The sequence below is a fragment of the Dendropsophus ebraccatus genome, chromosome 3 (assembly GCF_027789765.1).
Source record: "Dendropsophus ebraccatus isolate aDenEbr1 chromosome 3, aDenEbr1.pat, whole genome shotgun sequence".
In the NCBI taxonomy this organism is placed as follows: domain Eukaryota; kingdom Metazoa; phylum Chordata; class Amphibia; order Anura; family Hylidae; genus Dendropsophus; species Dendropsophus ebraccatus.
The window spans coordinates 63,912,343-63,935,549 of record NC_091456.1 but is presented as its reverse complement, the minus strand read 5'-3'; the positions used below and the strand labels follow the sequence as shown (position 1 = coordinate 63,935,549).

At 42.6% G+C, this 23,207-nt stretch overlaps 1 protein-coding gene across 1 annotated transcript in view; it reads left to right on the top strand.

Annotated features, from left to right (window-relative positions):
- GLIS3 (GLIS family zinc finger 3) overlaps positions 1-23,207 on the top strand; it is a 347,865-nt gene that overhangs the window by 191,182 nt on the left and 133,476 nt on the right. The gene's annotated exons all lie outside the window — the stretch shown is intronic.

Below are 23,207 nucleotides of genomic sequence, written 5' to 3'. Positions count from 1 at the left end.
AGGCCATAAAATGTACAGATAGTGGCTAATAGGTATCCCAGTGTTTACATTTTGTGGCCAAATAACAGCCGCGTTTTCAAATAAAATACTTTTTTGAGTGCAAAATAACAACCATCCAAAAAACGGTCATCAAATGGCAAGAAAGGTGAATGGGAACAGTGCAAGACAATACTTTAACCCTTTGAGGACCAGGCCCAAAATGACCCAGTGGACCGCGCAAATTTTGATCTTCATGTTTTCGTTTTTCCCTCCCCCCTTTCTAAGAGCTCCAGCACTCTCAGTTTTCTATCTACAAGCCATGTAAGTGCTTGTTTTTTACAGGAATAGTTGTACTTTGTAATGGCGTCTTTCATTTTACCATAACATGTATGATGGAATTCCAAATATATTATTTATGAAGATATAAATAGGTGAAATCGAAAAAAAGAATGCAATATGGTAACGTTTGGGGGGTTCCTGTGTCTACGTAATACACTATATGGTAACAGTGACATGATACTATTATTCTATAGGTCAGCCCAAACACAACCATATGCAGGTTACACAGATTCTCTAATGTTATATATGTATTTTTTTTATGAAATCCTTTTTTTTGGCAATTAAATATTAATAAAATGGGCATAGGCATAGCAGTGATCAGTGTTATCGGCGATCTGCTCATTGAGCCTGCCTGTGCAGGCTCAGTGTAGCAGATCGCCGATCGGACCTCACGGAGGCAGGTGAGAGACCTCCGGCGGTTCGTTTCAACCCCCTGTCACTTACACTTAAACGCCGCGGTCGCGGCGTTTAATGGGATAATGACACGCGACAGCGCGATCGCTGCAGTGTGTCATTACCGGTGAGGTCCCCGCTGCTCATTGCAGCCGGCCCCCACCTCCTATGAAGCGGGAGAAACACCCAGGACGTAGAGTTACGTCATGGGTTGTCTGGGGACAGACTTCCATGACGTAACCCTACGTCCAGGGTCGTCTAGGGGTTAACCTCTTAAGGACATAGGACGTATGCGTACGTCATATGTCCTCACTTGCACTTCAAAGCGGGGCCGCGCGGCGGCCCCGCTTTGAAGTACCGCGATCCCGGGTGCCGCGAGTAGCCCGGGACCGCTGCTATTAGCGGGCACGGTCTGATCGCCGTGCCCGCTAATTAGCTAATCGGAGGCAGCTGTCAAAGTTGATAGCTGCCTCCGATTACCGGAGGCAACGTTTCCCTGGGGTCTAGTGGGGGAGATCGCTCCTCCGGGACCTTGTCCAGGAGGAGCGATCTCCGTTACTGATGCCGGCCGGGGACGCGTCCAAGATGGCGCCGTCCTCGGCTCGGCACTCGTTCGTTTTCGGCTGCAGCAGCCGAAAGCAAACGAGTGCCGATCTCATGGATCTCTGCAGCATATCTATGCTGCAGAGATCTCAATGAGAGATCCAAGTGTATATACTAGAAGTCCCCCAGGGGGGCTTCTAGTATATGTGTAAAAAAAAAAAATAAAGTGTTGTTAATAGTAAAAAGCCCCCTCCCCTAATAAAAGTCTGAATCACCCCCCTTTTCCCAGGTTTTAAATAAAAGTAAACAAATAAATAAATAAATAAACATGTTTGCTATCGCCGCGTGCGTAATCGCCCGAACTATTAATTAATCACATTCCTGATCTCGTACGGTAAATGGCGTCAGCGCAAAAAAATCCCAAAGTGCAAAATTGCGCATTTTTGGTCGCATCAAATCCAGAAAAAATGTAATATAAAGCGATCAAAAAGTCGTATATGTGCAATCAAGGTACCGATAGAAAGATCACATCATGGCGCAAAAAATGACACCTCGCACAGCCCCATAGACCAAAGGATAAAAGCGCTATAAGCCTGGGAATGGAGCGATTTTAAGGAACGTATATTGGTTAACAACGGTTTGAATTTTTTACAGGCCATCAGATACAATATAAGTTATACATGTTATATATCGTTTTAATCGTAACGACTTGAGGAACATACATAACAAGTCAGTTTTACCCCAGGGTGAATGGCGTAAAAACACATTTCCCCCAAATAAAAGAAATGCGTTTTTTTTTTCAATTTCACCACACTTTGAATTTTTTTCTGGTTTCGCAGTGTACTTTATGCAAAAATTCAGCCTGTAATTGCAAAGTACAATTAGTGACGCAAAAAATAAGGGGTCATGTGGGTTTCTAGGAGGAAAAATTCAAGTGCTATGACCTTTTAAACACAAGGAGAAAAAACCGAAAACGTAAAAACGAAAATGGGCCATGTCCTTAACCTCTTAAGGACCCATGACGTACCGGCACGTCATGGATCACTGTCACTTAAGGACCCATGACGTACCGGTACGTCGGCCCTTTAAACGGGCGCTGCGGCCGGCCGGGTCCCGATCGGGGGAGATAGCCGGCTATAATACATAGCAGGCCATCTCTCCCTGTCGGCATGGAGGGTTGTTAACCCCCCCCCATGCCGACGATCGCCGCTATTGGCTGATAAGCCCATAGCACCGACCGCCATTACTGTAAAAAGTAATGGTGGTCACGGTACCACCGTCCCGATCGCCGTGAACGGCGATCAAAGTCCCCACAAGTAATAAATACCTGCTCCGGACCCCTCAGCTAGGTAGCTGAGGGGTCCAGAGCAGGTATTTGTACATTACTCACCTGTCCCGGGGTCCTGATCGGCGTCTTCCGGGTTCCCGGCGTCCTCTTCATCTTGTCGGGACTTCGGCTTCTTCCGTGAATCCCGATCGGCTTTTTCCGGCTCCAGCGTCGTCTTTTTTCGTATTTTTCCGGCTCCAGCGTCGTCTATTTTCGGATCTTGCGCTCTGCTGCCCCCTAGCGGCTGATAAGTGTAATACACGTATCAGCCACTACAGGGATGTTCAGAATGTAGTAAAAAAAAAAATTTTTTTCCCAATTTTTTTTTTTCTATTTTCCGCACCCTATCGCCGCTGAGTGTTGATCAGCATCGCACGAAAGTGCGCTGCTAATCAGCAACTCCTCCTTTTTGGCGTAGGGTGGTTTTTTTTTTTATATCCTACTGCCACGGTCTGCTGATAAGTGCCGAACATAAGTGCGGCATTTATCAGCAACACCATTTTTGGCGTAGGTTTTTTTGTATACTTACTGTAAAAAACACGTAAAAAAACACTACATTACACCACACTACATTGAATAAAGTTTTACACTACACCACTACATACCCCATATACCAATCCCCATATAAAGATGGCCCCCAGGGTGTTTTCGGTATCGGACGCATACGTTATTATTGCCTCCGACACAGAAACAGCCAGTGAGGATGAATGGGGGGGTCCTTTGTTCCTCCATTCATCCTCATCCTCCTCATCATCCAGTGACGTGTCTGGGGGTAGCGTAGCGTACGCTGCCCCCCAGACACGTCTTTTCTGCCAGTACCGTCCCAATAAGAGATGACGGTATGGCGTGAAATTCTACAAACTCTGTGAGCGTACCTCAGGGTACACTTACAGATTTAGGGTACGTGCGCACTGCGGAATGGCGAAGGATAACCCTTCGTGCATTCCGCAGCTGGCACCCGCCGGCGGACTGATGCAGGGGCGCGTCTCCGCCCGTGTCATAGACTCTATCCTATGCATGGGCGGATTCCATCATCCGTCATTCCATCAACACGTTGGACGCAGAGCGGAATCCGCCCGTGCATAGAATGGAGTCTACGACACGGACGGAGACGTGCGCCTGCATCAGTCCGCCGGCGGGTGCCAACTGCGGAATGCACAAAGGGTTATCGCGATTCCGCAGTGTGCACGTACCCTTAGAGTGTATGAAGGAAGGGACACTCGAATCCAGCCCCCAGATGCCCACTCCCCCCCCCATCCTCGGAGTTAGTGGGGACATCGTCCGGAAACTGATCTTCCCACTGCTGGATAAAGGTCACCACCTGTACGGGGATAACTTTTATACCAGCACCCCCTCTTCCGGTCCCTCGCTGCCCGAGATACTGTAGCTTGCGGCACGATCCGAACATATCAGAAGTAGTAATAGCGCCCTAATATTTAGCAGCCATGGAGCGGACCCAGCACTTCTGGATATGAAGGACCCCGTATCGCACCAGGACAACATTTTCCAGGTGACGTCCCCCACACTGGAGAAAGGGAGACCCCAGAAGAAGTGCAGAGTGTAGGGTAACAGGGGGATCAGGAAGGACACCATTTTCCAGTGTGACACCTGTCCTGATCCCCCCGTCCTCTGCATACTAGATCGCTTCAAGGCGCACCACACGTCATTGGAGTTCTAGATTGTCTAAATTCTGTCCCTTATTCCTATTTCAGGGGTCACGTTGATCCAGGGATTATTCTGATCGCCATTATGGAGTCGGGAAGGAATTTTTCCCCTGTGTTGAGGCTACTGTCGTCTGCCTCACGAGGGGTTTTTGCCTTCCTCTGGATCAACACAGGTTGAATTTGATGGACACCTGTCATTTTCAACCTTATAAACTAATAATTGGCCTAATACCCCCAAATAAATTAGAATTGTCCCTTTTCCCCAGCTAAATAGGTATGGCCGCCATTCCCATTAGAGAATGCCATGATGCAATTACAAAGCCTCTGTGCGGCCAGGACAGTAGAAACCCCCCACAAGTGACCCCATTCTGGAAACTACACCCCATAAGGAATCTAACAAGTGGGGCAGCGGGTATATGGCCCCCTGGTGACGGCCACATTTGGGACGTCAAAATGAAAAAAATTGTATTTTTTATTTTCACGGCACATGTTCTACACATGTGCCCATCACTAGTGGGGTCCATATGCTCACTGCACCCCTTGTTAGATTCCTTATGGGGTGTAGTTTCCAGAATTGGGTCACTTGTGGGGGGTTTCTACTGTTCTGGCAGCACAGGAGCTTTGTAATTGCGACATGGCCTCCATCCCCCATTCCAGCCTCTAAATGGCGCTCTGTCCCTTTGGTGGCTTGCCCTGTGCCCATATGGCAAATTATGTCCACATGTGGGGTATTTTCGTACTCAGGGGAAACTACCCTACACGTTTTGTGTTCATTTTCTTTTTTAACCCCTTGTGGAAATGGAAAAAAATCAAGGGTAGACCAACATTTAGTGTAATTTTTATTTTTATTTTTACTCTAAATCATTGATCTTGTCTTGATTTTTTCATTTTCACAAGGGGTTAAAAGATAAAAAAAAACACAATGTGTAGAGCAATTTCCACTGAGTACGGAAATACCCCACATGTGGACATAAAGCGCCATGTGGGTGCAGGGTAAGCCTCCAAAGGGAAGGTGCGCCATTTGGTTTTTGAAGGCTGGATTTGGATGGAATGGATTTCGAGGGGCCATGTTGCATTCAAAAGGCCCCTGTGTTGCCAAGACAGTTAAACCCCCCACAAGTGACCCTATTATGGAAACTACACCCCTCAAGGAATGTAACAAGGGGTGTAGTCAGCATATGGACCCCACTGGTGACGGGCACAAATGTGGAACAATGTGGCGTGAAAATGAAATATTAAATTTTTTACACTATAATGTTGGTCTAGCCTTGAATTTATCATTTTCACAAGGGGTTAAAAGAGAAAAAAAAACACAAAATGTGTAGAGCAATTTCCCCCCGAGTCTGTTAATACCCCACATGTGGACATAAAGCGCCATGTGGGTGCAGGGCAAGCCTCTGAAGGGAAGGAGCGCCATTTGGATTTTAGAGGTTGGATTTGGCTAGAATGGATGATGAACGCCATGTCGCATTTACAGAGCCCTTGTGCTGCCAAAACACTGTAAACCCCCCACAAGTGACCCCATTCTGGAAACTACACCCCTCAAGGAATCTAACAAGGGGTGCAGTGAGGATATTGACCCCTGGATGACGGGCACATTTGTGCCATGAAAGTGAAAAAATGAAAATTTTCACTTTCACGTCACATTTTTCCACATTTGTGCCCGTCACCAGTGGGGTCCATATGCTCACTGCACCCCTTGTTAGATTCCTTGAGGGGTGTAGTTTCCAGAATGGGGTCACTTGTGAGGGGTTTCCAGTGTCTTGGCAGCACGAGGGCTCTGTAAATGCGACATGGCCCTTGAAATCCATTCCAGTGAAATCCAGCTTCCAAAAGCCAATTGGCGCTCCTTCCCTTTGGAGGCTCGTCCTGCGCCCGCTTGGCACTTTATGTCCACATGTGGGGTATTTCCGTACTCGGGAGAAACTGCGCTACATGTTTTGTGTTTTTTTTTTCCTTTTATCCCTTTGTGAAAATGAAAAATTGAAGGCTAGAACAACATTTTAGTGTAAAAAATACTTTAGTCTTTTTTCAAGCCATATTGTTTGGAAAATCTGTGAAGCACCTGTGGGGTCCAGATGCTCACCGCACCCCTTGTTACATTCCTTGAGGGGTGTAGTTTCTAAATGGTGTCCCTTTAGGGGTGTTTTTTAGGTTTTGGCACCCCAGAGCCTCTGCCAACCTGAAGTGGTACAGTCAAAAATGACCAAAAATAACGGAGCCATTGAAATTCACTAGGCGCTCCCTTATATCTGAGGCTTGTGGTTGCGTCAAATAGCGCAATAGGGCCACATATGGGGTATTTCTATAAACTGCAGAAACGGGGCAATCAATATTGGGGTGCATTTCTCTGGTAATAGGTTTATAATTATGAAAAATATTGGATTACAATAAAACCTCTGCACAGAAAATTAAAATTTTCAAATTTCTTACACACTTAGCTTTTATTTCTGTGACTCCCCTAAAGGGTTAAAAAACTTTCTGGATGTGCTTTTGCAGAGTTTAGGGGGTGCAGTTTCTGAAATGGGGTGCTTTGTGGGGCTTTCTAACACACAGTCCCCTCAAATACACTTTAAACCTGAACAGTTCCCTAAAAATATCTGATTTTGAAATTTTACTGAAAATTTGGAAATTTGCTGCTAATGTTTTAAGCTTTCTATTGTCTAAAAAAAATGAAATATAGTTTAATAAATGCCGCCAACATAAAGTAGACATGTTGCTAATGCTATTTAATATATAATTTATGTGGTATAACCATTTTCTGTATAAGCAGAAAAGTTTTAAAGTTGGAAAAATGCATTTTTTCACAATTTTTCACGCTATTTTGGGTTTTTTCATAAAGATTCGTTATAAGTATCGACTCCAATTTACAAGAAATGTGAAGTACAATATGTCACGAGAAAACAATCTCAGAATCAGCCGGATAGGTAAAAGCATCCCGAAGTTATTAATGAATAAAGTGACACTGGTCAAATTCATAAAATTTGCTCCGGTCCTTAAGGCCATTTCAGGCCCGGTCCTTAAGGGGTTAAAGGGTTAAAGTGTCACTGTCGTTAAATTTTTTGCAGAAATCAATAGTCCAGGCGATTTTAAGAAACTTTGTAATTGGGTTTATTAGGCAAATATGCCATTTTCTGCATTTAAAAAGACTGGACTATTGATTTCTGCAACAAAAAAAAAATTAACGACAGTGACACTTTAAAGAAATTTATATGAAGATGTAGATTTTTTTTTTAAAGTCCCCTAAAAATGGTGTAAGTTACAATAAAAGTAATACCAAGAACGCATGTTTCATTTAGAGGCCTATACTTCTGTGTAACTTTTTTTGTATTTTGTCATCATTCTAAATAATTAGTCATTTGTTCTGGATATTATGATTTCAAATGGATAAAGTCCCCCTTAGTTTTCTGTACTTCTGTATATTTATACACACATAGCTCATTTTAAATTAATTCTTCATGTTATTTTTAAACACAAAGAAGTTTTTTGTATGTATTTAGTGGACCTTATTTGTAATTCTTACCATGCTGCTTACTTGCAAGAGGTAATTAGGAACCATGCCAACCTTTTAGAAGTTCTTCCTTCTTGATTGGGAATGGTGTATTTATAAGTACTTGAAAGTCCTTACATTGTTATTAACCTTTTGATTGGCCTTTGGTATTTTTTGCATTGACCTGAGTAACTAATGGTGCGTTTACACAGAGAGATTTATCTGTCAGATCTTTGAAGCCAAAGCCAGGAACAGACTATAAACAGAGAACAGGTCATAAAGGAAAGACTGAGATTGCTCCTCTTTTCAAATCCACTCCTAGCTTTGGCTTCCAAAATCTGTCAGATAAATCTGTCTGTGTAAACGCACCATAACCTACTTTCATGTGACCTGATTTTACATTTGTGGTTAACAGGCAGGGCCATCCAAGCTGTGATTTGAGTTGTATATTGTTATTTTTTTCTCTCTCTTTTACTGTGTGATAATTTATTTGTATGTATATATTTATATACTGTATACATATATATTATATACATTTGTTGTACCCCAGTCATAGATGACTGCTCAGTGATATAAATGGAACCCACTGTAAACAGACAAAGCTGAACTGTGACTAGCTGTTGTAGGCGACAGTGGAATTTTTTCTTTAAACCGTTCATATATAGAGAGCCTTTAGATTTTACTAATAACTTTAGTATCTGCTCCTGGCTTGGATATATGACAGCATTGTCTTCTATAATTTTTGTTTCAGCCAAATATTACATCTGCTACATTTATTACATAATATTGCCACAAATGGACATAAGCTTAGAATAAATCAGTGATCAACTAGCTGATTGATAGGGATCGTCCTAATGAGAACCCCACCAATCATGAGAAAATTGATCAACTGTTCACTAAGTGATTGGAGCAGCAGTGTGTATGCTTGAGCCCAGCTCCATTCATTCTCCGTGGGACTTTGTAAAATTGCCAAGCTCTGAATTTTATGAGAAACAGAACACAGGGCTCTTCCCCTTCCAGGAGGGATATTTGGCTAGTCCTATGTTTCGAAACTCTTAAATGAGGCTCCACAGGTACCAGCTCTGAATTTGGCTATGTTTAGAAGTCCCATCTACAGTGAATTGAGAGGTGGCTAAGCATGTACACTGCTGCTCCATTCATCCCTGACGCTGCTTGAAGCTGACTGTCTCTGATACTTTTCACTGGAAAATAAAAGAATGATTCTATGTTCTGGAAACACAAATTAATATATAAAAGGTATTATGTGTCTCTTTCACCTTCTTGCTTCAGACCACCATCAGATATGCAATTAATATCTGGGTATGCAATGATTACTTTTAATGTACCTCAAATAGCGTGGGCCCTCAGAAATATTTTCTCTGGTCGACCAAAGTATATTCTTGCATCCCAATATATCAAGAGCAGGCTTACTTGTAACCAACCTGTGTTACACTCTTTTTGGGATGGAGTACAATTCTATCTCTTTGGTCTTTAGCAGTTTTATTGGCTATAACCTTAGAAATTGCTACACTAAAACTTTTAATTCCTTCTACGATACTTAGCTTGTTATTAGATGTTAGATATGAACAATTTGAAGGAAATCTGTCAGCACCCTAACCCTTCCTGAGGTACTGACAGTGTATGGTAGTTGGCAGTCCCCTAGTGAGCATGTTGCCTTTTGGTAATTTGTTCATGCAGTGCATTTTCGCACAATCTCAGGTTTCTTACTGAAATGAAGAGTCAAAGAGTTGTTGTGGCTCAGCATTTTTGCCACACTCTGTCCCTCAGTATCTGCCAATAGAGGACTGATCTTCAATTAGATATAGTTGAATCTCCTAACCTGTGTTAGAGCTGTGGTCTATGGGTAATCCCCTGATGGAAATGAAATATAATTACTCTATTTTTTTCCATTATTGTATCATTGCACAAACATTTCCCAATCAGGTCCAAATTAGTTTAGTTTTTTTAATAATGAGAAAAAAAAATAACTTTTATTTTTTACATCATTGTGTTAAAAAATAACACATTTTAAAACTAATTTGGATCTGATTGTAAATTCTTTGCACTTCAGAAAAAAATTAAGATCTGTATTTCATTTCCATCAGGGGATTTGAACCAAATAAAGAACTACTGGTAGTCTGTAGACAGGTGATTTACCCCTAGACCGCAGGACTTACACATTTGGACTAAGAGATTCAGCTATATGTGAGTGTTTCTTTTAGACATAAACTGCCCACAGAGGACTTGTCTGCAATCAGAGACACTGGTTGACACTGGCCGGGCATTATTCATGAAGGAAAGGGAGCAGGAAGGAGTGGTTAGGCGTGCCAGAGTGCAGCACAAAAACTAAGTGACAACTTCTTTTTGACTCTTCATTACAGTAGGAGAGGCAAGATTGTGCATAATCCATCCCACAGACAAATTACCAAAAGGAACCACGTTCACTAGGGGACTGCCAACTACAGCACACTGTCAGCACCTCAGGTAGTGCCTGGGTGCTGCCAGATTCCCTTTATTACTTTACACAATTTATTTTATTTAAAACATCCCTGTCATTTAAAAAAAAATTTTTTTGACATATCACAGAAACATGGCAAAAGTTTGGCTGGGTGTGGGTGTGTAGATAAAGCTGAGAGAACCACTCAGCTAAAGGCCGTATTACACGGCATGATAATAAAGAGGAAGCAAGCGTTGGCCTGTCAGTTCAGAGCTCGTTCACTGCTCACTACTTGTGCTATTACATGCACAGACAGCGAGCTGGGAGCAGCTGGTGGTGCTGCCTAAATGGGAGCAGCTGGTGGTCCTTAAAATCACAGAAAGCCGATCCCGCCAAAAGACCACCAGAGAAGACCTCTGCAAGCCATTTAACCCCTTTCCTCCGCAGGACGTACTGGCGACCTCGCTCTGAACCGCCGCGATCCTGGCTGCTTTCTGCAGCCCGATGCTGCCGCTATTAGCTACAGTTTAATGCAGCTGTCAAACATGACAGCTGCATGTTGAGGTCCTTTGCAGCTTCTCTACTGGTGTCTAGTGGATGGATCTCCCCCCTGCGATGCAATAGGGGGGAGATCCGGTATACTGGCCGAGTTGGGGCTCAGTGTTGGAATGACGCTGATCCTGGCTTGGCAATCCATCCGTCTGGTCTGCTGCAGACCAGAATAATAGAGCACTGATCTGATGGATCAGTGCTCTATTATATACACAGCATTGATCTCAATGGGAGATCAGTGCTGTGTATATAGAAGTCCCCCAGTTCTAATTACTGTAAGCGGAAAAAAAAGTGTTTTATAAATAAAAAATCCCCTCCCCTAATAAAATAAAGAATCAGCCCCCTTTTCCCATTTTATAAATAAAAATAAATCAATAAAAAAATTGGTATTGCCGCATGCAAAATCGCCAAACTATTAAATTACTACATTTCTGATCTTGCACAGTAAACGGCGTAAAAATTCCAAAGTGCAAAATTGTGCATTGTGCAAAATTGTGCATTTTCACATCAAATCCAGAAAAATTGTGATAAAAAGCGATCAAAAAGTCACACATATGCAATTAAGTTACCGATAGAAAGTACACATCATGGCGCAAAAAATAACACCTCATACAGCTCCGTAGAGCAAGGGATAAAAGCATTATAAGGATGGGAATAGAGCAATTTTAACCCCTTAACGACATCGGGCGTAAACTTACGCCCTGGCGCCCTGGTACTTAGCGCATCAGGGCGTAAATTTACGCCCGATGTTTCCCCGATCGCTGCGTGTTCACACACAGCGGTCGGGGAAGATGGCCTGCTATAAATCATAGCAGGCCATCATAGCTTCTCGGCACGGGGGGTGGTTAACACCCCCCGTGCTTACGATCGCTGCTATAGGCTGATCAATTCAGATCAGCCAATAGCGGCGATCGGAACCTTTCCGGGTCATCGGTGACCCGATGACCCGGAAAAAAATGGCGGTCGGTGCTGTCCGAGGACGGCACCGACCGCCATTACTGTAAAAAGTAATGTTGATCGCCGTGCCATCGGCCCGATCGCCGTGAACGGCCGGCCGGCCGTTCACGGCGATCGGGCCGGTGGCACGGCGATCAGAGTCCCACAAAATAGTAAATACCTGCCCTGGACCCCTCAGCTAGGTAGCGGAGGGGTCCAGAGCAGGTATTTGTACATTACTCACCTGTCCCGGGCTCCTGATCGGCGGCTTCCGGGTTCGCGGCGTCCTCCGTCATTCCGTTCGGTCTTCGGGTCTTTCCGGCGGTCCTCGTCGTCTTCTTTCGGCTATTTTCGGCTCCAGCCTCGTCATTTTCCGGATTTTGCGCTCTGCTGCCCCCTAGCGGCTGATAAGTGTAATACACTTATCAGCAGCTACAGGGATATTCAGAATATAAATTTTTTTTTTTTTTTTTCCCCAAATTTTTTTTTTTTCTATTTTCCGCACCCTATCGCCGCTGAGTGTTGATCAGCATCGCACGAAAGTGCGCTGCTAATCAGCAACTCCTCCTTTTTGGCGTAGGGTGTTTTTTTTCTATATTCTACTGCCACGGTCTGCTTATAAGTGCCGCACATAAGTGCGGCATTTATCCGCAACTCCTTTGTTGGCGTAGGTTTTTTTTATACTTACTGTAAAAAAAACACGTAAAAAACACTACATTACACCACACTACATTGAATAAAGTTTGACACTACACCACTACATACCCCATATACTAGTCCCCATATAAAGATGGCCCCCAGGGTGTTTTCGGTATCGGACGCATACGTTATTATTGCCTCCGACACCGAAACAGCCAGTGAGGATGAATGGGGGGTCCTTCTTTCCTCCATTCATCCTCATCATCCAGTGACGTGTCTGGGGGTAGCGTAGCGTACGTTGCCCCCCAGACACGTCTTTTCCGCCAGTACCGTCCCAATAAGAGATCACGGTATGGTGTGAAATTCTACAAACTGTGTGACAGTACCTCAGGGTACACTTACAGATTTAGGGTACATGCACACTGCGGAATGGCGAAGGATAACCCTTTGTGCATTCCGCAGCTGGCACCCGCCGGCGGACTGATGCAGGGGCGCGTCTCCGCCCGTGTCATAGACTCCATGTTATGCACGGGCGGATTCCGTCGTCCATCCAAAGAATGAACACGTTGGACGGAGAGCGGAATCCGCCTGTGCATAGAATGGAGTCTATGACACGTGTGGAGACGTGCGCCTGCATCAGTCCGCCGGCGGGTGCCAACTGTGGAATGCACGAAGGGTTATCTGTCGCGATTCCGCAGTGTGCACGTACCCTTAGAGTGTATGTAGGAAGGAACACCCCAATCCAGCCCCAGATGCCCCCTCCCCTCCCATCCTCGGAACAAGTGGGAAGATCGTCCGGGAACTGATCTTCCCACTGCTGGATAAAGGTTACCACCTGTACGGGGATAACTTTTATACCAGCACCCCCTCTTCCAGTCCCTCGCTGCCCTGTAGCTTGCGGCACGATCCGAACATATCAGAAGTAGTAATAGGGCCCTAATATTTAGCAGCCATGGAGCGGACCCAGCGCTTCTGGATATGAAGGACCCCGTATCGCACCAGGACAACATTTTCCAGGTGACGTCCCCCACACTGGAGAACGGGAGACCCCAGAAGAAGTGCAGAGTGTGGCGTAACAGGGGGATCAGGAAGAACACCATTTTCCAGTGTGACACCTGTCCTGATCCCCCCGGCCTCTGCATACTGGATCGCTCCAAGGCGCACCACACGTCACTGGGGTTCTACATTATCTAAATTCTGTCCCTTATTCCTATTTCAGGGGTCACGTTGGTCCGGGGATTATTCTGATCGCCATTATGGAGTCGGGAAGGAATTTTTCCCTGTGATGAGGCTACTGTCGTCTGCCTCACGAGGGTTTTTTGCCTTCCTCTGGATCAACACAGGTTGAGTTTGATGGACACCTGTCATTTCCAACCTTATAAACTAATAATTGGCCTAATACCCCCAAATAAATTAGAATTGTCCCTTTTCCCAGCTAAATAGGTATGGCCGCCATTCCCATTAGAAGTGCCATGATGCAATTACAAAGCCTCTGTGCGGCCAGGACAGTAGAAACCCCCCACAAGTGACCCCATTCTGGAAACTACACCCCATAAGGAATCTAACAAGGGGGGCAGCGGGGATATGGCCCCCTGGTGACGGCCACATTTGGGACGTGAAAATGAAAAAAATGGTATTTTTTATTTTCTCGGCACATGTTCTACGTAAGTGCCTGTCACCAGTGGGGTCCATATGCTCACTGCACCCCTTGTTAGATTCCTTATGGGGTGTAGTTTCCAGAATGGGGTCACTTGTCGGGGGTTTCTACTGACCTGGCAGCACAGGAGCTTTGTAATTGCGACATGGCCTCCATCCTCCATTCCAGCCTCTAAATGGCGCTCTATCCCTTTGGTGGCTTGCCCTGTGCCCATATGGCACATTATGCCCACATATGGGGTATTTTCGTAATCAGGGGAAACTACCCTACACGTTTTGTGTTAATTTTCTTTTTTAACCCCTTGTGGAAATGGAAAAAATCAAGGCTAGACCAACATTTAGTGTAATTTTTGTAAAATTTTTACTCTAAATCATTAATCTTGTCATGATTTTTTCATTTTCACAAGGGGCTAAAAGATAAAAAAAACCACTAAATGTGTAGAGCAATTTCCCCTGAGTACGGAAATACCCCACTTGTGTACATAAAGCGCCATTCGGGTGCAGGGTAAGCCTCCGAAGGGAAGGAGCGCCATTTCGTTTTTGAAGGCTGGATTTGGATGGAATGGATTTCGAGGGGCCATGTTGCATTCAAAAGGCCTCTGTGTTGCCAAGACAGTTGAACCCCCCCACAAGTGACCCCATTATGGAAACTACACCCCTCAAGGAATGTAACAAGGGGTGTAGTGAGCATATGGACCCCACTGGTGACGGGCACAAATGTGGAACAATGTGGCGTGAAAATGAAATATTACATTTTTTACACTATAATGTTGGTTTAGCCTTGAATTTATCATTTTCACAAGGGGTTAAAAGAGAAAAAAACACACAATATGTGTAGAGCAATTTCCCCCGAGTCCGTAAATACCCCACATGTGGACATAAAGCGCCATGTGGGCGCAGGGCAAGCCTCCAAAGGGAAGGAGCGCCATTTGGATTTTGGAGGTTGGATTTGGCTAGAATGGATGATGAACGCCATGTCGCATTTACAGAGCCCTCGTGCTGCCAAAACACTGGAAACCCCCCACAAGTGACCCCATTCTGGAAACTGCACCCCTCAAGGAATCTAACAAGGGGTGCAGTGAGGATATGGACCCCTTGATGACGGGCACATTTGTGCCATGAAAGTGAAAAAATGAAATTTTTTACTTTTACGTCACATTGTTCCACATTTGTGCCCGTCACCAGTGGGGTCCATATGCTCACTGTGCCCCTTGTTAGATTCCTTGAGGGGTGTAGTTTCCAGAATGGGGTCACTTGTGGGGGGTTTCCAGTGTCTTGGCAGCACGAGGGCTCTGTAAATGCGACATGGCCCTTGAAATCCTTTCCAGTGAAATTCAGCTTCCAAAAGCCAATTGGCGCTCCTTCCCTTTGGAGGCTCGTCCTGCGCCCCCTTGGCACTTTATCGCCACATGTGGGGTATTTCCGTACTCGGGAGAAACTGCGCTACACATTTTGTGTCTTTTTTTTCCTCTTATCCCTTTAAGAAAATGAAAAATTGAAGGCTAGAACAACGTTTTAGTGTAAAAAATACATTTTTCTTTTTTCACGCCATATTGTTGGGAAAATCTGTGAAGCACCTGTGGGGTCCAGATGCTCACCGCACCCCTTGTTACATTCCTTGAGGGGTGTAGTTTTCTAAATGGTGTCCCTTTAGGGGTGTTTTTTAGGTTTTGGCACCCCAGAGCCTCTGCCAACCTGAAGTGGTACAGTCAGAAATGACCAAATATAACGGAGGCGTTGAAATTCACTAGGCGCTCCTTTGTATCTGAGGCTTGTGGTTGCGTCAAATAGCGCAATAGGGCCACATATGGGGTATTTCTATAAACTGCAGAAACGGGGCAATAATTATTGGGGTGCATTTCTCTGGTAATAGGTTTATAATTATGAAAAATATTGGATTACAATAAAATCTCTGCACAGAAAATTAAAATTTTCAAATTTCTTACACACTTAGCTTTTATTTCTGTGACTCCCCTAAAGGGTTAAAACACTTTATGGATATGCTTTTGCAGAGTGTGGGGGGTGCAGTTTCTGAAATGGGGTGCTTTGTGGGGCTTTCTAACATACAGGCCCCTCAAATACACTTTAAACCTGAACAGGTCCCTAAAAATATCTGATTTTGAAATTTTACTGAAAATTTGGAAATTTGCTGCTAATGTTTTAAGCTTCCTATTGTCTAAAAAAAATTAAAGATCGTTTAATAAATGCCGCCAACATAAAGTAGACATGTTGCTAATGCTATTTAATATATAATTTATGTGGTATAACCACTTTCTGTATACGCAAAGAAGTTTCAAAGTTGGAAAAATGCAGTTTTTCACATTTTTTCACATTATTTGGTTTTTTTTCATAAAGATTCGTTATGAGTATCGACTCCAATTTACCAGAAATGTAAAGTACAATATGTCACGAGAAAACAATCTCAGAATCAGCCGGATAGGTAAAAGCATCCCGAAGTTATTAATGAATAAAGTGACACTGGTCATATTCATAAAATTTGTCTCTGTCATTAAGGCCATTTCAGGCTCTGTCCTTAAGGGGTTAAGGAACATTAAGTTGTTGTTGTTTTTTTTTAAAGTTTTTTAAATTTTTTAAAAGCTGTCAAATAAAAGTTAAGCAAGTTGCATATCGTTGTAATCATATTGACTTGAGGAATATAGATAACAAGACAGTTTTACCATAGGGCGCATGGTGTAAACACAAAACCACCCCAAATAAGAAATATTGCGTTTTATTTTCAATTTCACCATGCATATATTTTTTTCTGGTTTCGTAGCATATTTTATGCAAAAATTAAGTCTGCAATTGCAAAGTACAATTAGTGGCTTATGTGGGTCTGTAGGTAAAAAAAAATGGAAGTGCTGTGGCCTTTTAAACACAAGGAGGAAAAAACAAAAATGTAAAAATGATAATTGACCCAGGAGCGAAGGGGATAAATGCTCATATCAGCTAATAGCCACTGAGAGCAGCCAGAAACATCATGGTACAGAGGGGGCTTGCGTTTTGAGCCCTCTCTGCACCCCCTTAACGGCAATATGACGTAGCCTGATGTCATAAGGTGTGAAGAGGTTAAAGAGGCATTGTCATGAAAATAAAACTATCGCAGAGACACAGCCAATCAGGAGAACGAACCAGAAGAATTTGCACCCAGTGCAGCCCTCTCTCAACTCTGTGTTGTGTGATAAGATGGACGCATAATAAAAATCTATGGAGCACTTCTCTTCACGTAGACACGTAGAGCTGGGATAAGGCCACATGGCAAAATGGTCCTCTCCCTGCTCATCCCTCTGATTGGTCAGGGTCTGAACACAGATAATGACCAATAAAAACTTTTAACATGTCTCTGTGACATGTCCAAAGGGGTTTTTTTTGTGAAAGGGACTCTTTCAATTTTCTTTTCTTGTCTTTTTTTTTTACATTTTACCTTACATAGAATATTATTATATTATTTTGCTGATGGAAGCATGTTTTCTGCAATACTGCATTTTTTTTCTGCGCTTTTAAATCAGTCTGGATTTTTTACCAACAATAATCCAACATGTGGTACAGTGGATGCACTCACATTTTCAAACAAAGCTGTACATGATTTATAACTACATATACAGATTTGTGCATGGTCAAGTGTAAAGATTTGTGCAACTTTGCAGCAGCCAACTTGTAATGGCTATAGGAGTGCGCCAGAGCAAAATTGTTAAAAAGTCAATGCTAGCTATCATAGAAAGGTGTCAAAACACACTTTTGAGCTGCTGTAAAAAATAGAGCCTGCAGAGCCTAATTTACAGTAAGTGTCAAAACACAGGACTAGCCAGATATCCCTCCGGGAAGGACCTACCCAAGGGGTGGCTCCTGTAGGGAAACCACCAAAACCACCATATTAAGTGGCCCTATAAGTCAATATAATAAAAAAGGAAAGACCAAGGCCAGGTTTCATCCACAGACAGCTGTTTCGGGTATTGCTTCTCATCAGTGTGGAGCAGGATTCTAGCTAAGTGGGAGCAATGCCTAGTAAAGCTATACGAGAAACAGATCACTTATCTCAGGGACACCAGCCAAAGATAACACTGCTGCTAGTTAAAGCACTCAATGCAGTGAAATCCTAGGTGCATTGCCCCCTGGGAAACATGAATATGCAAAAGAGAAGAGCCAGTGGGGCCTCATTTAAGAGTCTCAAAACACAGGACGAGCCAGATATCCCTCTGAGAAGGACCTAGCCAAGGGGTGGCTCCTGTAGGAAAACCACCAAAACCACCATATTAAGTGGCTCTATACGTCAGGCCACTGGTGATTTCCACTGTAAGGCCATGTTCACACAAAGTAAGTTGTGTATTAATCACGGCCGTCGTTGAGGGCTCACACGGATGCGTCCGCATCCCAAATCAACACAAATGAAGATCATCCGGCCAGTACTGCAGTACAGGCCGGGATGATCTTCACTAACACCAGCTGTTCTGTGACCCGGCCGGTGTCATATGCCGTGTGAACATGGCCTAAGGTTATATACACACGCAGTAAATCTCGCGGAGAACTCCGTCATGTAATGTAATTGTTGGATGACGGAATCTGCATGAGCATATAATGGAGCCTATTTTATGGGCGGAACTTCAAGTGGGAACGCAGAAGATCAAGCAGTGTCGGATTCAGCACAGAGTTTTCCATGAGAATTTCTCTGTGTGCATATACCCTAAAGCTATGTCCCCATGACATACTAAAGATGGAAAAGAACGGCCAGTGTACTTAAACAACGGGCAGAAATAATGTGCATGAACCTTATTTCCAGATGTTGTTTAAGAAAAACGGTCGTTCTTTACGATCTTTAGTACGTTGTGGAAGCATAGCCTTAAAAAAGTTGCTACTGGGGCTGAGAACATAACAAACAGGCAATACTTGCTTTTCCAAGATCTTCCGGTGTCCTTCTATGCAATCTTCGGGTCCCCAGCAGAACAAGCCCACCTCCTTTTTTGAGACAGACCCATTTCAGCAGTGACAGCCTGCTCAGCCTCAGTCTTAGATGGGCAGTTCCAAAGCCAGTGATTGGCTGAACAGGCCGGCACTGCTGAGACTAGTATTTTCGCCTTCAGGTGACAGACGGCCACAAAAGAAGACCATAAAACAGCCAAAGGATGTCATTGTGTGAACATAGCCTTAGATTGAAAATACAACAGCTATTTATACCTATTTTACTGTCCTAGTTTGCTTTTATTTTCCTGTGTTTGAACATAGCCTAAAGGTGTGGTTGAGCTTCTGTGCCGAAGCTCAGCACTTGCCTTTAAGATATAGAACTGACATGAAGCTGACATTTTTTTCAATGTCTTATGCATGCAGTTAGGCTTGTGTAAACTGTATTTTAGCCTGTAATCTGGAGAAGGTCCCATCTCTGTGGGGTCAGAACACTGTAAACTGTGAACACTCATTAGCTTCCTTGTAAGATAGTGCCTTGTTTAGAGTAATACTTGTGCTGCTGTCAGAAGCAATGAGGGTCAGTAGTTGTGTAGACAAATTGGTTTTGACAAGTTTAATGACCCCAAGGAAAGAAAAAAAAAAGTTGCAACTTTGATTGAGCCAACCAATTATATGTGACTTACTATGAAACAGTCAATGTGGTAGCCGTACCAAATCCTCTTCTGCAATCTGACTACCCCATTCAGAAATTAATGGAATTTTGCCATGATTCTCTGTGGACCTACAATGGCATTTACAGGCTGTATTTAAATAGATACTTATTTGGCAGGGCAGGGCTTGGTGACTTCTCCGATAATCTTTCAGGAAAAAAGTGTGGCTAATAAAAGTTTGTGCAACAGAAAGGCACAACAGGGCTCCTGCTTTGAAGGCTTTGTAACTTTGTTTATTTAATATATACAATGCCCATTAAAGTATGTGTCCCTGCATTTAGACTTCATGTTTAAAAATGTAAATTACAATGGATTTAATTAGGCTTTTTGACTGTAAAAAAAAAAAAAAAAAAAAAAAAGCTAAATTAAAAGCTTATGTCAAAGCAGAAACAAATGTCTCCTAACCTTCATACATTGTAATTGCAAAACAGCGAAAAATTTAATGCTTATTAGTATGGCACAAGCCCCTTTGGAAGACTCAATTGGTTCTAGAAGTGATGTAATGAGTCTAATGGAGATCACATGTTTTTACACAGAATTACAACTGTATGCAAGTGAGTACTGTTGCTGCTTACTTAACTTATAGTATTACGACAGCTCCTATCGAACTGTCACTCATCTTCCAAGTGAGTTCTATGTAATATGAGCAGAACAGTTATATTTGAACTAATTTGAACTCAACAGGAAGGAAAAAGCCTAACATTTTTTAGGACTAGTGGTTCAGGTATAAACGCTAAACATTATTTTGAACTGTTCTAAAGTCAGAAAATGACATCTTCGCCGTCTATTAACAGATGTGTTGTGCCAAATTTTTAACTATTTCATTTATCCAATTTAATCAAAAACTTGCTCTTAAATTCTATGCAAAAATTAGTAATGGCCATTGCCAATAAAGGTTGGTATAGCCTGAGCAAATAAAAGTTCATAGTGCATTTTACCTAAAATTTCATAGTTTTTTTTTCATTAAATTACCTGGCTAGGTCTCTTTCAGTCATTATGAAAGCTGTTACATGACAAAAGTCTGATTATAGTACCATCCTGAAGCTGATACATGGACTGTCCAACTTGTAATGAGTCAGATTCCTTCCAAAAATAATAATTGCGGGGAAAGGGGAATAAAGGCAAATGTACAAAGAGGTGAAAAGAAAGCAAAAGGTCATGCCCAAAATTGAGGTTGTTGGGGTTATTCCATTTTCTGTAGGTTAAAGTTACTGTTAAATGAAAAGTTATACAGTTTACCAATATACTTTGTGTACCAAATTCCTGAAATTGTCAAGAATTACCTGAAAATGTCTACTGGATTCCATCCGGAATATTCACTGGTACATTCAGATAGAAAATGTATGGTTTGAAAGGGTTGTCAGGCCCTAGAAAAAAAAGGGGTTATACTCACCTGCCCTGCTCCCACGCAGCTACCGTTCTGATGGTCTTGGTCCCCACTGCTCATCACTGTTTTTGGTTCCTGTGACAAAGTGGCAGAGATCAGGAAAGGGAGATCAGGGAAGATAATTTTGCTTTGATTTTTAGGTTATGCTTGGCCAATTTCAAAAAATGTTCTTGGGCTAGAAAACCCCCTTTAATTTCAGAGATGTCCTTGTTATGTCATAATCATACAGAAAGTATACTGTAAAATTGTCTACCTTCTCTTTGACACCCATTGGATATATATGTTATAATTGGTTTTGCCCCTTACAGTTGAAATGTATATATACATTGGCATCATGGAGTGGACTTAAATGTGTGCAAAATTGCTTCAATGTGAGCAGTGCCACACTTTTTCCGTCTGCACTCAGCCTGATCTCTGCTGTCCGCTGTTAACCCCATTAGATGCTGCAATCTATAGCAATCATGGCACTTAAGTAAGTCAATGTCAGGAGCAGCTCCTGTCACTGACTGAGCAGAAACTCTGCAGTGTGACAAGCCAGAGGTCTCATTCTTTCCTCTGTCCTGTCAAATCGGTGATCTGCATCTAGAGTCTTTAAAAATAATTTTTTAAGTATTAAAAAGCTCCTCCCCAATAAAAGGATTGCTCATTTTATGTCACATAATATGTCAGAAAAAATATTATAAAAAGTAATCAAAAAATTCCATCTACACCAATAAGGTACCAATAAAACTATAGTCCGTGGTGCAAAAAAATGAGCCCCTAAACAGCCCCTTAGGTGGCTGTAAGTTAGCCAGTAATTTAAAGAGAAGGTATTATTAGGTACATCACTTTAAGCTATTTACATAAATGGATCAGTGCTGTTGCGCTGGCCGCGGAGTGTTGCCCCAAGCTTCACCTGGCTATAGCTCAGGATTGAGACATCTTCAACTTTTGACATGTCTGATGGCATGTCAAAAGTCAATTTACTCAATTGACACTTATGCTTAAACTTATATGTAACTTCACAAGAACAAAGCCAAGTCCTTGTTAAGCCAAATATAGATTACATTCTCTCTCTTATTTTCTAGTTGAACTTGAACGCTAACATGTTTGATATAAATTAATGCATTTCCTTTGCATTTTTTCATCTGTGCACTTCACAGTAAAAGTGACAAGTGCAAATACATACTCTAGAGCATAATAACACTCCGACTGCATATATTTTATTCCTCAGCAAGATAGGGAGCTAATCCTTTCTTCAGACAGTGTTTTTTTAAATAAACAGAATCTAATTGAAAAAAGCTGAGACAGCTTAGTAGCGACAGAATAGAAAACAATTACTGGGATTGGAAGTGCATATTGAATTCCACACTAAATTTGCATATGGATTATTTGTGGAAAAAGGAACATTTTACGCACATTTGTTTCAAGGATGGACTCCTACTGACCGCATTCCAGGGTACTTCTCATTCTGTTTTCCCCGACTGTTCTTTTATTTTAGTTGTTATTTATTTTGCATTCAAAGGGATTATTAACGAAAAAAAGGCAACTGTTGAATAAATCTTAGGTCTCTAACATCTGGTGAGATTTGGTTGTGGGTGAGTCATTCATGAATCGTATCACATATTGGGAACAGTGGAGGGAATTGTGTGATACATCACACACTGACATATTATATTAACTCACAAAGCTTCATACTGTAGGTTCACTGTGTTCTCATGGCAAAGTATAGGAACCTGACTGGCAAGAGCACAAAATGGACCTTAAGTTTGCTGACACCAATATTAACTCATCGTCTTTGAGACAAAAACAAAAAAAAGTTCCTCAGGGAAATATTCTGGAAAATCTTAGCATTGTGCTATTTATTTAACTCTAGACTTTCATTATATATAAGCTTGAGGTATTGGATCCCAACTACCATACCTGCTGCTAAAGATATAAATGGCTTCATAGTAAATGATTTGAGATTAGCAAAAGATTGCTGATAATATGTCATGGGCTTTTGTGTGAAATGGTGAATCTTCACCTGGGGGACCTCTAAAGAACCTGTATCCTCTATGCCTATAAATCTTTGGCTTTTAAAGGGGTTATCCAGCGAAAACCTTTGTCTTTCAAATCAACTGGTTTCAGAAAATTATATAGATTTGTAATTTACTTCTATTTAAAGCTCAAGTATTCCCATACTTATCAGCTGCTGTATGTCCTACAGGAAATGTTTTCTTTTCAGTCTGACACAGTGCTCTCTGCTGACATCTCTGACTGAGACAAGAACTGTCC